The following is a 12,088-nucleotide window of genomic DNA, read 5'->3' on the forward strand; positions in this document are numbered from 1 at the left end:
CTCGCCAACATGGCAAAACCCCATCTCTACTAAAATTACAGAAATTAGCCGGGTGTGGTGGTGCGTGCCTGTTGTCCCAGCTACTTGGGAGGCTGAGGCAGGAGAACAGCTTGAACCTGAGAGGCGGAGGTTGCAGTGAACCTACGTCACATCATTGCCCTCCAGCTTGGGTGACAGAGTGAGACTCTGTCTCAAAAAAAAAAAAGGAAAAATTAACATCTATATATTTTTCTAAGTTCAAACAGAAATGTAGTATTTCCTTCCATTATGAATGTGGTCAACAAAGCTTCGTGGTATTAACCACACCTGTGACTTTGTCACCAATGGTATTAATTTAGTGTTGCTGTTAGACACACTTCCAGCTCTTGTTATGTGAAGAGGCACAGATACCACTATAGCACAAAAAGTGGACACATATTTTGATAACTGAATTTCTATGTAGTCATTTTAAAATAGTTTAAAATAAGAGGTTAACAGGTACCAGCAGGCTGTTAAAGAGGTCCATGGCATAAAAAAGATTAAGAAGGCGGGCCAGGCACGGTGGCTCACGCCTGTAATCCTAGCACTTTGGGAGGCCGAGGCAGGCGGATCACCTGAGATCAGGAGTGTGAGAGACCAGCCTGGCCAACATGGTGAAACCCTTTTTCTACTAAAAATACAAAAATTAGCCGGGCATGGTTCACAACTGTAATCCCAGCTACTGGGGAGGCTGAGGCAGGAGAATGGCTGGAACCTGGGAGGTGGAGCTGCAGTGAGCCGAGATCTCACCACTGCACTCCAGCCTGGGAGACAGAGCGAGACTCCGTCTCAAAAAAAAAAAAAAAAAAAAAAAAAAACAAGAAGGCAACATGGAGAAGAATGGCATCATCTGCTTTAGCTTTCTCAAAGACCCCTCTGGCTGCAATGGGAAGAGGGGATTGTAAGAAGCAGGACCTCAAGTGAGCTCTGTTTACAAAGGGAGTTGGATTTAACCCTCACCGCAATCATAAGAAGTATACATTATTTTGCCTATTTTAGAGATGAGGAAACTGAAGCTCAGATTTCTGGTAATTGCTCAGCTGGTGAATGGCAGAGTCGGGATTCAAACACGCAGCTGCCTGACCCCAAAAAGCAAGAGGATTCGTGGGCCAGTGAATGGAAGCCTGTAACAAGAGGGTCAAGGGTAAATAGTATCTGCTTGGCCTCTTGAGCCAGCTTGGACCTCTGTGCCACATAATTTCACCTGCAAATGAACTGCCAGCCCCTTCTTTCCTTAGTGCTGGTTCTTTCCTAAAATCTACCCTCCATAGGCCAATAACACAGCCCTGTGCCGAGCCAACTAAATATTTCATGGGGACTTTAATTTAACTCTAAAGAAATTCATCCAGCCCTGGGAGTAAGCTGTAACCTCGAGAAATAGCACCAGGGAGCACTTGGACCTGCGGATGACATTGCCACTTTCCCAGGAATGCTAATGCTCCACTGGGCCTCTGCCTCTTCAAGCAATGCTGTGGATAGGCCCGGCCCAGTGAGCAGGGATGATTTCTACAAACATGGGCTTGCATTGGTTAGCAAAGACGTGTGTGTGTGTGCGTGTGCGTATGTTGGCACAGGTGAACAACTGGGCGCTATTTACTCTTCCTTTATTCCCTGATCTTTGTTCCTATATCCTGGTTCTGAAAGAAGGGAGAAGTGGTGGGGTTGGCATCCAGTCTCCCCAGTGGACAAGGACACCAAATATTTTGCAGGTGCCATGTGACCCTTAAGAGTTTCTCTTTGTCTCCAGCCCGTGGTGGGTGGTGTGGGCAGACAGCCTGACTCATGTGGCAGGAGAGCAGATGTGTGCGTTCTCAGGCATGTGACGCTGAAGTCTAAGGGATGAGCCCTGCGGATGCTCGCGTGGGCCAGGAGTGGGAGTGAGCCTCCTTGGCTCCTTCTGATCTCATTGCCCTGCAGCTCAGTGACCCCAGTGAGTCCTGGCAAGTTCCCTGGGCATCTCAATAGGTGCGGGTGGGAGGGAGAAAGCCGCCCGCAGGTAAATTGATCAAAAGACCGGAAGTGAGCAGATAATCTAATTTGAAATGGGCTGAGATGCAGATATTATTCTGCTCAAATGCACAGCACAAAAGGACTGGGGCTGGGGAGAATTTGGAAGCAGCTCCGCAGAGCCAGTCTTCTGGCCTCTGGCTCAGCCTGGGCCTGTCATCTCCATTCCTTCCCGGGCTGTAATTAACACCCCTCCGCTGACAGCTGCTTTAAGCCGGATTGGAGCATGGGGCCCTTGCGCTTCTGGTTGGGCGTCCCACATGACGTTGTCCAAGGTGTTAGAGGGAACCAGGTCTGGGGCGGGGCAAGGGGAGAAGGGCGCCCTCTAGTGGGGAACCTATGGCTTCAAGTCTTCCTCAGGTTGGAGGATGTCTCATCGCATCCACAGCATGACCTGCATCTGGTTCTAATGTTCCAGTCTCCTGACAAAAATCCCTGCTGCATACAGGCATCTGTCAGAAATCAGCCTGCTTCAGCTGCCAGCAAGGAGGGGCTCGAGGGCAGGCCACGTTTAGGGGGGGTCCCCTCCTTACCCACGCTGTTGTCTGCACTGGCTCCTCACTAGGGACTGATTGTGTGCCCTCTTGGGGAGAGTCACTGTGAACAGTGCAGTAATAAAAAAGCCAAGCGCACAGTCCTGAGAATGTATACATGGGGGTCTGAAGCTAGCTTTCTTCATGTCCTAGCTGTGTGTATTTGAGCAAATTATGAACCTCTCTGGGTCTCAGCATCTTTGTCTCCAAAACAGGGCTGATGGCAGTTTTGAAATCTTGTTTATGTTAAGTTTTTTTAAAGATTTGATCCCTGCTTCAAGAAGTTTATCTGATGTGGAGATAAGATATGCACACAAATGTAAACAACAGTAATAGTAAGAGCTAACATTTATTGTGAGTTATCTGTGTCAGGCCTAAGCTTTGTGTGGGTTGCTCATTTAATTCCCATAGAAGCTCCATGGAGGTGGGAACTATCATTATTCCTACTTTATTGATGAAAAAACTGAGGCACAGAGAAGTTAAGGTCACGCAGCTCATAGGTGGCAGAGTTGGAGTGCGAGTCCAGGCCTCCTGTGCTAATACAAGGAAATTTATAGTATATGCCACGGCGGGTGGCACGAGCATTGCCTTCTGTCTTTGGTGACAGAGAAGGGAGGGCTTATGCCTGGGAAGATGATCAGAGAAGGTTTTATGAGGATGGTAAACTTTGAATAGACCTTGAAGAGTAGGTGGAGTTGATGTTTGGACTTTTGATGTGGAGTAAATATAACTGCAGAAAAGTACAAGGTGTGTTGAGAGCTAGCTGAGCTGGCCCGGCTGCAGGGGAGGGGCAGTGTCTGGGAGAGGAGTGATGCAGATGGGGCTGAACTTGCAGGAGTAGGCAGACCATGAGGGCCAGACTCCCACATGCTGGACTGCAGAGGAGTGGGAGTCGTGAATAATTTCTTAAAGAGGGAGGACAGGTATAGTTGTTGTGGTGCATAAGTGAGTTTTGCTAGAAATATTGAGCACCTGCTTTATTCCAGGTAATGTGTTTTGTGCATTGTATGTATTATTTCCTTCATCCTCATAACATCTCTGAATTGGCAATTATTATCCCCACTTTACAGATAAGAAAAACGAGCTGGGAGAGGGTATCACACCTATCTAAGGTCACACTGTTAGTAACTGGCAGGGCTAGGACTTGAACCCAGTTTGGCTTGAACCCAGTTTGGCCAGTGACCCAGGCAATGTAGTCACAGGTCAGAGCAGGTGGAGGGAAGCAGAGTTATGTCTTTGACCTTGGCCTTATTAGGAGGGCCCCTGCAGGGACTGGAGAGAATGGCAGGCTAGGAGGCTTGGCAACACAAGGACTTAGGTACCCCTTGGTAATTGTACCATGGAGGTCATGCTGACCTTGGCTGGAGTGACATTGGTGGAGTGATGGGGTGGAGACCAGATTGCCTGGAGTGTGGTGATATACGTGGCAAGGGAGTGAGGAGAAAAGTGCCGAGGGCCCTTTCTTGCCTCCCTTCAATCTTTTTCTTCACTAGAGCCGACTGAATATGCTGCAGATTCAGCATGCAGACTCTGAAGCCAAATTACGTGGGTTTGAATCCTGGCTCTGCCACTTACTTGCTGTGCAACCTTGGGCAAGTTACTTGACCTCTCTGTGCCTCAGTTTTCTCATCTGTTAAATAAGGATAATAATAGTAACCTATCTCATAGAGGTTTTGTGGATACTGAGTGAGGTAACATGTAAAGGGCTTAGTTCAGTGCCTGACACATAGGAAGAGATATGTGTTAGCTGTATTGATATTACAAGTCCAATACTGTAGGACATTCACTGTAGAAAATACTTCAGGACCTTCTGATTGCTGTCTGGGGCATTGCATCCTCTGCTCCCTGCCTGCCTCTCCAGCCTTATCTTACAGCATGCTCCTGGCCCTGTGTGTTCTAACCACTCTGGCCTTCCCACAGCCCCTGAAAAGCACCAAGCTCCCTCCTGTATCGGGGCTTTGATACATGCTGTACCTTCTGTGGGAATACTCACCCAGGCCTTCTCACTGGTCCCTCCTGTTCAGGCAGCCGAGTCTCATCTGGGGAAAGCTCCTGTGGACCTTCCAGGCTCTGCCCAAGCCCTGTTCCACCTTCTCATGGTGCCATATATAACCCCTCTATAAACACAGCACACGTGCAATTTTACAATTTTTTTTTTCACAATCTGATACTTGTTCGCCTCCTCTATTGACCTGTAAATTTTTTGCTGTCAGAGGCTGTGCCTGTATTTGTTCACCATAGTATCCCAGCACCTTGCACACTGCCTGGTGCAGGGCAGAGAGTCAGTGGAGAGCTGCGAGGGTACACTGAGCATTAGAGAGGAGGAAACAGGCGGGGAGGGGGCATTGGGCTCTGCAGGCAGCCCCCGCCAACCCTGAAATCCCCCAGTGAGCTCAGCAGCCCCATGTTACCCTCGGCCCCTATCCTCATCCAAAGCCAAATGTGCATTATCCCTCTCAGGAAAGCCAGGCTTGCTAGGCACAGAGCTGCTGCCTATCTGTGTGTTTACAGATAACGCCAGCCTCATTTTCACAGCCTCGGGCCTGGCCTTGCTTGGAATTCCATAAGCCTTTTCAATATACAGGGGATCTCCAGAGACAATTACCTTGGAATGAAGGTTTCCAGGAATGCTTATTCTGGGTAGCGTTTTCTCATCCCAACTGTAGCCTCCCAAAGCTTTCCAGAGTTAAGTAACACAAGTGCAGAGTTAAGTGACATTGAAGAATGGGAGGCACTCTGCAGCCCCAGCAGCAGGTGAAACAGGAGACGTGGAGGCCTGACTTGTAAAGTTGTAGAAAGCTGCTGGCATGGAGAGGGGGCAGAGGCAGCTGGCCTCCTCAAGGGCAGAAAGCTGGGGTGAGGGGGTGCACTGTAAAAAGGTCAGAGAAGAAAGACCTGGAAGCTGATCAGAGATAGAAGAGAGGATCTGAACGAGGATTCAAAGGGAGCTGGAGAGGCCATTTAATTCATTCTCCCCAAAGGAGAATCATGTTTGGAGGAAGGGACTGGGGAGAATGACTGGCTTTCCAAGCTAGGTACTAGATTTTTCCCAGAGTTTTCCAAAGGACTGGACCCCATGAGGTTTGGGAGGCCTGGACCCCACATAGGTCCACATAGACAGACGGTCACACCAGAGAAGCACATTGTGTCAACACAGCTGTGCGTGTGCTCCAGGTCACCCGGGAAAGGCCACAGGGGGCAGAGTGGGGGATGCGGTGACCAGTTAGGGCTGCACATACACAGAACAGGCCTGCCTGCCTCCAAGCATGCCCACAACTCATCATAAGGTCTCCGTAAGCCCTTGCTAAGATGATCCTCACTGTCAAGTTCAGCAGCAGCAGCAGCAGCATCATTGTCATCCCAACAGCAAACACTTACTGGCTACTTACTTCGAACCAGGCCGCATGCTCAGCATTTACAGACATGGCCTCATTCATCTTCTCAACAATTCTAGGAGCTAGGTACTCTTTTTATCCCCGCATTATAGATGAGCAAACTGAGGCTTAGAAAAAGTTGAATAAATGAATTGCCCAAGGTCATACAACAAGTAAGTGAGTGCGAGTCCAGGTAGTTCTAGGCCACACTGAAAACTAAGTTCAGTTACCCCCTCTACTGCCTTGTTAGCCCCTTATTGATATGGCAGCGCTCTACAGTTTTATGATTTATAAGGCTCTTCCACAACCATCATCTCTCTTGACTCTCACATAATATTGATAGGCAGATATTGCCCCATTTTACAGTGGAGAAAAATGAGTCCCAGAGAAGGGAAGTGAGTTGCACATGGACGTTTGGATGGCAAGGAGCAGAGGCATTGGCAGGTCTCCTGACCCATCCCATCCTCCTATTAGCATGGCTGTGTGTAAGGGAGGGCAGTCAGGCCAGGTGGAGGAGGCAGGCCTGAGGCTGCAAGAGGTCATAGCCGGGCGCGGTGGCTCACGCCTGTAATCCCAGCACTTTGGGAGGCCAAGGCGGGCAGATCACAAGGTCAGGAGATCAAGACCATCCTGGCTAACACCGTGAAACCCCGTCTCTACTAAAAAAGTACAAAAAAATTAGCCGGGCATGGTGGCGGGCACCTGTAGTCCCAGCTACTCTGGAGGCTGAGGCAGGAGAATGGCGTGAACTGGGGAGGCGGAGCTTGCAGTGAGCTGAGATTGTGCCACTGCACTCCAGCCTGGGCGACAGAGTGAGACTCTGTCTCAAAAAATAAATAAATAAATAAATTAATTAATTAATTAAAATAAAATAAAATAAAAAGAGGTCAGCGCCATGGTGCTAGGGCACTGCTGAGTGGGAGGGAGGGAATTTTGCCCGAAATGGGGCAGCAGCTGTCTGAAAAAGAAGGGAGGGAGATGGGAAGGCTTTGCTGGCTTTGGATGGTCCCGGCTCTGGTACTGCCATTAGACCACTCCTCATGCCATTCTCAGGAAGCCCGGAGTGGGAGCAGCGGGCCCAGGCAGATGCAGACCACAGCCTTATTGTGAAAGCTCATCTTCCTCCCACCCAGGCTCATGTCCCAGGAGAAGAGCAGTGGCTGCACCAAGCCTTCAGGCTTTGATAGAAATGGTGGCAGCTGCATGGCCCCTATTAATCTCCAGGAGGCCAAAGAGAGTATGTTTTGGAAGTCACCTCCAGGCTGGCTCCCGCCTGCCCTCCCCTTGTAAACTCTACAAACATCCAGGAGATAAAAGAGGGGATCTCTCAGAGGCGGAACACAAAGCTCTTCAAAGAACACTTTCAGTCAAAAATAGGGAGAGGAGAGAGGTCTTTCTCTCGGAGGGAATGTATTTATATACCCCTGTGCGGGCACACATCCGCCCCATGCCACAGCCGGGCACATGGGATGCGTGGAGCACTCTCTGCTTCCCTTCACCAGTCCTTTTCTTTCTCTGGCAGATCTACCCTGTGGCTCTAATGGTCCCAGCTTTTTCTGGTTTTCCATCTCCCCTGGGTTACGATTTTAGACCTGCCTTCCCCAGATGGCCCCTTCCTGAATTTCTTTCCCTAAAATCAAACGTCCCTGCTAGCTGCTGCTCTTCACTGACTAGTCTGGTCATCAGTTTCCTCCTCAGAGCATTCAATACTGCTGACTGCCATCATCCACTTAAGCAAAGTGGGGATCACTCATGTAAACTCTGTCTCTCCTAGTCAGGCACATTAAAGCAGGGGATTTGACAGCTGGAAAGGAGCTTAGAGACCCTCTGCTTCAACCCTTTCGTTTTACAGTTGAGGATGCTATTCCAGACGGTAGAATAATTTGCCTAAGGTTGTGATGAGGTTGTGGCCCACAAGTGACAAGAGTCAGGGCTTCTTTTTGGTTTAAAATGTTAAAACTTTGGGAGGCCAAGGCAGGCAGACCACCTGAGGTCAGGAGTTCGAGACCAGCCTGGCCAACACGGTGAAACCCCATCTCTACTAAAAATACAAAATTAGCTGGGTGTGGTGGTGCACACCTGTATTCCCAGCTACTTGGGAGGCTGAGACAGGAGAATCACTTGAACGTGGGAGGTGGAGGTTGCAGTGAACCAAGATCGCACCACTGCACTGCAGCCTGGGCAAGACAGAGCGAGACTCTGTCTCAAAAAAATAAAAATAATAAATAAATAAAATAAATATTGTATTTACTTTGAAGCATTCAGAATGTCAACCAAACAGCTGCAACCTTTTTGTTGTTGCAATTACAGAGTGGTACTCAGTTGACAGAACGACAGTTATCGTGTGTAAGCTTCATCAGAGTCAACTAAAGATGAATAAGCCACCACCCCCATACGTAACTAATTTGTGCTATGCACCAAGAGCCTGCTTGAAATGTTTGTGCCAACTTACAAGCCCATACTGTGCCAGGCAAGGTTAGTGGCCATTAAAAATACCACCAAGACAGGGTTATCTAAAGACACATTCAGTAATGTGTTAACTATACAAAAAAAAAGACACCGTACAGTTAAAAAACAAATCCTACATAGCCTTACATTTCACTTATTTTCTTTAAAAGGAATGGGTTGTGTATGGGGGGGTGGGTGTTAAATGCTTGATAGACAAGAAAAAATGCTCTAGAACCAACTTCGTCATCATCATCCTGGTCTTCATCTTCTTCTTCCTCCTCCTCCTCCTCCTCTTCATCTTCCTTGCTTTCCACCTCTTCCTTTTTGTCCTTGCTTTTTTCAGCCCCGATAACTCGCTTTTCTGCTGCATCGGACTTTGTTTTAGCTCAGTTTGCAGCAATATCCTTTGGCATTTTTCCTCCAGCTTCACAGCCCTCTTTTCATATGGCTGGTAGTCATCTGCAGCCGTGTTAGTCCACGTCTTCCAGCTCCTCTGCAACATCACCAATGGACAGGCCAGGATGCTCTCCTCTGATTTGAGGGCAATACTCAGGAAAGAACAAGATGAGGGGCAAAGGAGGCCTCTTGGGTGCATTAGGATCTTTTAACTTTTTTTCTGTCTCCCCTTTAGGAGAGATATGGGTTTCATTTCTCTTTCATAACAGGCCTTTTCCACCTTTGCCCTGTCTGCAGATTTTCCCTTCTCTTTAGCAGACATGGCCTTCCAGCACTGAGTACTTCTGAGAAAACTTGGCAAAGCTGACTGAGACAGCTGGGTGCTGCTTCTCCTGCTCCTCCCAGCAAGTTTGCACAGACTGTGCACCTGATGAGATTTTGCCTCTCAGCTTCTTAGGGTCTTCTTTGCCTGTGTTTAGCTATTTGTTTGCAGCAAGGCACAGAGCTGCCCATTTCCCATCTGGTTCTCACTTGCACTGGTGCTGTCTCGATGGAGCTCAGTGTACTTCAAGTGGCTGTGAAAGCAGGAGCAGTCACCAAAAGCCAGGTCTTCTGACGTCCTGTTCCCTGCTCTTTCCGCTTGAGAGCACGCCCACCCCTCCCTGGCCTGGCCCCCACCTGCCCCCCAGGAGGCAGAAGAGCAGAAGGGCTTGGACGAGTTGTCATTGTACATGCCCCTCAGCCTCCCACACCAGTGATTCCTGGGTGGAATCACAGTCCCAGCCCCCAATCTTACTAGTTTGGTTTCATGGCACATTATGGAGGCTGCTTTATAGCATAATGTCTTTTTTTTGTTTTGTTTTTAAGATGGAGTCTCTCTCTGTTGCCCAGGCTGGAGTGTGGTGGCACTATCTCAGCTCACTGCAACCTTCATCTCCCGGGTTCAAGTGATTCTCCTGTCTCAGCCTCCTGAGTAGCTGGGACTACAAACGTGCACCACCACGCCCAGCTAATTTTTGTATTTTTAATAGAGACAGAGTTTCCCCGTGTTAGCCAGGCTGGTCTCGAACCCCTGACCTCAGGTGATCCACCCAGCTCAGCCTCCCAAAGTGTTGGGATTACAGGAATGAGCCACCGTGCCCGACCATAATGTCTTTTTGACTAGGTAAAATAATGAATGCACATGTGATTGGAATAATCCGATCCCGTGTGATTGTTGCTGATACCCCAGTGCGTCTGAGCTAAAGTAGGTAATTACTCCTCTATATTGAGAATGTAATATTAAATGCAAGAAACGACCACCACGAACCTTTCATGGCTTCTTTCAGCTTGTCACTGCCCTTTCCTGTCTCCTTCTCTGCCTCCCTCACCCCCAGCGTCCTCTTGACCGGGGACAAAGGAAAGAAAGACTGGGGCTGGCGGGAATGTGCCAGCAAAGTATGCATGAAGCTGGTTCCCTGTTTGTAGGGAAGTGTCAGTGAGTGAGTAGACAGAAATGCCCTGTCCAAACGTGGGGCACAAGCTCTCCCTCGGCATGTGGTCATTCTCCCTGTGCCCAGGGAAGAACCCTGGTAGTGAGCTGCTGCCCATCTGCAGATGTGTCTCCATAGGGACATATGGAATTGCTTTGGCATAATGTCACAGTTGGCCAACTTTTATCGACTTGTGAAATGATTTCCAAATTTTAATCCAAAGTTTGCCCTTTGGGAGGAAAGCAGGGTGTGAGGAAAATAAACTTGAGGATAGAGTTGTTGACTTTAGTTAATTGATTTGGATTTTTTTTTTTTAAAGAACCAGAGAAAGGAATGGATGCCACGTTTACCTCATGCCCATTTCATCACTTTTAATTTTTCTAATCTTGCCATCTTTCCTCCAGTTTCTTCATTCCAGCCCATTTAACTCTTGTTTCCTCCCCTCAAGTTTCAGGTAGGGCTTGGCTACCAATTTGGTTCATTTCTATTGCCTGACACCTGTGCTCAAAAGCTGAATTCAAATCAGTGCCTCTGTTGTGGAGGGGTTGAGGCTCTGAACGGCCCAAGCAACTGTCTAAAGAGTCCCCCAAATGAAGGTGCTAACAATCCTCTAATCAAACCTAACTTTGAACGCAAGTGTCGATTCACTTGCTAGCAGTCATCAGCATTGTCTTGGAGAAATACAGAATGGATCATTCACAGTTTCTATTTTTTAGTGAAAATCCCCTTCATCTGCACCCTAGTCACTTTTTAAGGATGACCTCACCGTATAAGGCTCCAAGTTTGTTAAGCTGTGCTGGATCGTGTGACTGCTTTATGGGGTGGAACCTGAATTGGTGATGGAGGATTGGGGTTGAGGTGGAGAAGATACTGACCTTTGCCAATGGAGTTATCCTTCCTGTACACAAATCATAATTCCCTTGTGTGTAAAATGAGGGCCAGCACATCTGTCTCCCCACTTTCTTTGCAATGTTTGTACGTGGTCATTCAGAACTGATTAGCCTGTTTGTAGGTTGTTGGACCACACTTCGCTTTTCTTATTTCATCTTTCGCATCAACTGATCGACCAGCATTAGAAAATGTAAACCGTTGTAGGCTAGTCTGAGATACAGTGCCCAGGTCATAAAAACATGGCTCTTAACAATTAGTACAGTATAAGTTAGAATCATCAGGGCAGCTTTTTACAAATATAGATTCCTGGGTCCTACCACCAGGAAGTCTGATCCAGGAAATCTAGGATGAGACTCAGGAATTCACATTTTAATTGACCCAGCAGGTGATTTGGAGGTAGGTGGCCCCATAGACAGCATTTTGAGAACCACCATAGAGGATTGCTGGGAAGGACCCAGGCACTCTCCTTGATTTGTGGATGAGGTTAAAGAAGCCTAGAGAAGTGAAGTGACTGTCCAGGTTGGTTAGTTGGTTGTTAGAGTAGAGCATGCATTAGAACTGAGTACCAGTTCTGGGCTTTTCCCACTGCCCCATGTGTAGGAGAGTAGACTAATAGGAAACAGATTTGCTTTCCACAGGATTGATTTAAATTAGATACAAAGAAAAACTTCCTGACATAGAAGAGTATTGAGGAAGTCAACAACATCTTTCCCAGAAGGCTTTAATTCAGGGCTAACTCTCATCAGATATGGGCACTTGAGGTACAATCTGGAGGCAAGGGGAAAGGAAGGAAGCCTCTATTGCACAAATACTGGTTGTCGTGCATTAAAGGGACCAGAGACTCTTCTTTGGGTCTGCTAATGACATCTGAAGTTTCACCTGGACAGCGACATAAGTGGCCAGGGATCCAGGAGGCCTGAATCCTAGCCAGCTGGGATGAGCTTTGTGA

General features: G+C 48.0%; 1 protein-coding gene across 1 annotated transcript in view; it reads left to right on the forward strand.

The window, feature by feature from the left end:
* Positions 1 to 12,088, forward strand: part of GRIK4 (glutamate ionotropic receptor kainate type subunit 4) — a 342,581-nt gene that overhangs the window by 281,251 nt on the left and 49,242 nt on the right.

Source organism: Symphalangus syndactylus, chromosome 3 (assembly GCF_028878055.3).
Source record: "Symphalangus syndactylus isolate Jambi chromosome 3, NHGRI_mSymSyn1-v2.1_pri, whole genome shotgun sequence".
In the NCBI taxonomy this organism is placed as follows: Eukaryota; Metazoa; Chordata; class Mammalia; order Primates; family Hylobatidae; genus Symphalangus; species Symphalangus syndactylus.